This window comes from Aegilops tauschii, chromosome 3, assembly GCF_002575655.3.
Source record: "Aegilops tauschii subsp. strangulata cultivar AL8/78 chromosome 3, Aet v6.0, whole genome shotgun sequence".
Classification (NCBI taxonomy): Eukaryota; Viridiplantae; Streptophyta; class Magnoliopsida; order Poales; family Poaceae; genus Aegilops; species Aegilops tauschii.
In genome coordinates this window covers 55,756,020-55,760,406 of record NC_053037.3, presented here as the reverse complement: position 1 = coordinate 55,760,406, position 4,387 = coordinate 55,756,020, and positions in this window count along the sequence as shown.

The window sequence follows — 4,387 nt, the reverse complement described above, 5'->3', positions numbered from 1 at the left end:
TGCTGTTTATGTTAGTAGTAGTCACTAGCCAGTGTTTGAATGTTGTATATTGTCTATTCTTGTTTCGAACTGTTTATTGTCTCGAACTACTGGTGGGCTAATTTTTTTCGAAAAGGGGGTATGCCCCAGCCTCTGCATCTAAAACTGGTGGGCTAAATGAGGGCATCACCATTCTCCAGTGTTCAAAGTGTATCTCCTTTTTCAAGTTATATAATTTGAGCTCAGTGTCTTTTCGATTATGTACACTTGTTTGGACTAGTGTGGTGTCGTTGAATATGGGCCAAGTAGTAATGCAATGCCAAACAGGTCAATTATGACTCTCAGGCCGGGCTCTCAAAAGATCCTAAAAACAAAAAGCCCGGGCTCTCCAAAAAAGAAAGAATAAGGACTCTTAGGCCGACATGTGGGTGCCACCGGTGTTTTTGTGCGCTTGCGCGCCGAGAGCATATTGGCGCGTGTTCAAAATTCATGCTACCTTTTCATCCCCAATCTCCCGCCCCTCCCCCACCTCTGGAATCTCGATTCCTACTCCAGTTCCACCATATCCCCCTCCTGTACTCCCTGTACTCAAGCGCACTATCATGTCGCCTGTCAACGCGGATCTCCAAGCCGGAGATCCTGAGGTCCGTCCTGCCTTCGGTCGCTGTGTGTTGTTGCTCAACAGTGGCATGGCGGCGCTTGACGACCATTTTGCCGGCAAAGTGCTGATGGTAACCATCAACGGCGATCGGCCTTCCGTCTCGCCGGACGACCTTGTCAAAGCTCTTGGCATTGCGCATGACATCCAAATAAGTGACTTGCTCATCGAAGTCTGTCCGCCACCAGCTGATTTCTTCGTCAGGTTCTGGACAACTTTCAACTACAGTCGTGTGTTCGAATATTCCCAGCGTTTGTTCTGCGATGGCGCGCTGGTGAGCTTTGATCGGTGGCACCCTGGATGGGTCTCAGTGCCCTCTGAGCTTGATTTTTTAACAAAGCTTACCTTCCACGGCATGCCTCGACATGCTTGGAACAACGAGTCCATTAATGAGCTTATCAACGACCTTGGAGGTGAGCTCGTAAGTATGTTTGTTCCTCCAGACAGCTGGGCTCTGACGGTTATGGCATGGATGAAGAAGCCGTCCACCATACCGAAGGTGATTGGTGTTGAGATACCGGTGTAGGAACTGGGGTTGTACTATTCGTCGCCACCAAGGCCGCCGCTGACCACGTTAGGGATGTACCTGTATCGAGTGTTCGTGCATGTCGAAGAAGTGGTCAATCCATCAATCGAAGTCCTGCCGCCGCCGCTGGTGCCAGGGTCCGTCGACGACGTCCATTATAGGAATCAACGTCAGACTTTCCCCGTGTTGCTCAGAACGATGGATGGCACAGGGCCTACTCCATCGCGCGGCGGAGGCCACTGCTTCTTTGGGAGAAGAGGCAGGGTTGGCTGCCTGGATGTGCTCTAATTTGAGGTAACAACTGAATCTTGTCAGATACTAGTTAAATCCGAGCTACGGGTGTGAAGCACTGATGTGCCAGTACATTTGATTGCGACCTGTTCTAATCTTGTACCTGAACTTTTTTTAGAAAGGGCTGTACGTCAACTTAATGTGCTAGCAGAACTTATTGTGTTGTCTGTCTGTTTTCTTTGCACATCATTCAAGATATTTCCCTGTCATTGATAAAGACAATGAACCGTTACGTATGAGTTCGTTGGTTTCAACATAGCCCTACCCGTAGCGATCCACTGCTTCCATCCCGATTGTGCCGCCTGCGTGAAATTTTTGTATGCAAGTTCAGTGTGCTATGATGTTCTATATGATTGTGTCAACTATATAAGTTTTTACTGAGCATCAGCAATGCATATGGCTGAAAGATGTATTTAAGAGCATCGACCGATGGGTCACACACACACACACACACACGCACGCACAAATGCACACACGCACAAGTAGGACCCGTTGAATTATTTCTTTGCTCGTGACAGCTTTTAATTAGGTTCCACTGTAATCTAAATTTTTTCTTAAGTTGTTAATTGAGCTCAGCAACTTCAAAAAGTTGTACAGAAGCCTTGTTTGGGCCTTTTCGGCGTCGCTGAATGTGGGCTGAGTAGCCATGTTAGGTTGTACTGTACTACACAGGCCTTTTTGAGTCAACTTGTTATTCTCCGCCCCGCTGGGCTGCAAACTTTCCTAGGAGGTATGCATTAGGCTTAACAAGAAAATGGACTTTAAGAAATAATAAATGGGATGTAATTACAATAACTGGGCAGTAATTATAAAAAAATGCACCAAACGCGTAATTAGCTTAAAAATATATTATTTTTGGAATTTGGAATTTTTAATTTCATTACTTGTTGTGCGCGCAATATTTCGTTGGATTTTAACATAATACAACTTTATTTTGAAATTATATTTAATCTGACTAGAAATTTCGGATCCCATAAAAATGTGGGAATTTTTTTTGAATTCTATTTTGAGCGGTCGGTTGAAATTATTAATCGTTGTCCTAGCTAGAAAATGGGATGTACTTTTAACAAACTGTAAATGGGCTGTAGTAAATTCCATTAGAATTAAAAAAATGGGTTGTACATTCTTACAAATCGCAAATGGGCTATATGTTCTCTGCCACACACTTGTGGGCCTTCTAAGTTGACGCGTCCCCTAAAAACTAAGTTGACGCGTATGCAAGGCTTTGTCAACAACACACGGTTCTGGCAGCTGTGTCCGTTGGATGTCCATCCAACGGATGTCGTGCTTCTTCAATCTCGGATGTTCTTGCTTCAGACGCCCAAAAAATGATTCCTCCCCCTGACATCTGGGGCGCACCGTTTCGGAGGCTGACCTGTGGGCCTACTAAGTTGACGCGTACCAAGGGCTTTGTCAACTTAGTCAATATAAACAATTCTAGCTACAATGACCGTACGATGTCCATCCAACGGCCGTAGTGCTTCTTCAACCTCTGGTCTTCTTGCTCCAGCCGCCCAAAGCAGCGCCGGTCGTGTTGCGTGCTCCTGCCTCCCGTGGCCGGCTGTGATGCCGCGGAGGCCTCACCGCCCCCTACTACTCCCACCGCTGGCCAGGCCATCCCTCTACTCACCCACACCCCCTGTTATTCTATGGCGACGGCAGCCTCACACCGCAGCCGAACCAGTGAACCTTCGTAGTCCTCTCCGGGCGGGCTTCCACTGCCGCGTCTTCCCCGGCTCCGCATCGTCCCCTTCCTAGGCCTCGCCATCGTCCACCGCAGTGGTGCTCTTGGTGCGGCATGGTCAATGTGGTCAACGATCGACTTCCATCGGAAGAGTACTCTACGTGGAGAGGCTGACATCTGGGTCCACGGCAGCCGCAAGGAAGTGCCTCTTTATTACGTGCAAAATAACTGTTCCTTCACCTGACAGCGGGGACCCACCGGACGGGCCACCGTATTTCGTGAAAAAAACGTTTCTCCCCTGACTGCTGGGACCCACCAGCTACATCTTCGCACGCAAGGAAGTGCGTCCAGGCAAGAAAAAATGACTCGCCCCCTGACTGCTGGGACCCACCAGCTACATCTTCGCACGCAAGGAAGTGCGTCCAGGCAAGAAAAAACGACTTGCCCCCTGACTGCTGGGACCCACTAGCTACATCTTCGCACGGAAGGAAGTGCCTGACAGTCGGGACCCACCTGGTCGAAGCGTACGTAGCGTTGTCATTCTGGTCGCGAACGTGTACGTACATAGTGGTCGATGTAAAGGCGTGCACGTGTCGTAGTAGAGGCACGCACGTAGCATGTACACGTACGTACATCGGCCAGTGTGCAAATACGGCCAGGTACGTACATACGGGCGGGGTCTCGAACGCCTACTCGCGCATACGTACGGCCAGGGCTTGTGTACATGGCTGGGTCGAAATGGAGAATCTGCGTCGTCGTCGTGTTCATCGAGAGGCAACGGAACGCGTGGGAGCCAACCGGCTAGGACGGAACAACCGATGGAAACGAGGCATGGCATACCGCACAACGGAGGAAACGGCCTTGTGTTTGACCGGCCACGTTTGAAACGGGATCCTGTTCATCGGGAGGGGTCTGGTGTACCGCAAAACGGAGGAAATGGACCTCCTATGGTCGAAACGGGGTCCTATTGATCGGGAGGGGTGTGGCGTACCGCAAAATGGAGGAAGCAGACTTGTGTTGGAGCGCTACTGTTGAAACGGGGGTCCTGTTCATTGGGAGGGGTGTGGCGTACCACAAAACGAGACTCCACGGGATACTGTTCATCTCCACCGTCGACCCCCTCCAGCCTCCACGGGCTACTGTTCATCCACCGTCGACCTCCTCCAGCCTCCACCTGCGACTGTTCATCCACGGGCTCCTATTCATCCAGCCTCCACCGCGCGCTACTCCACCGGCTACTGTTCAACCA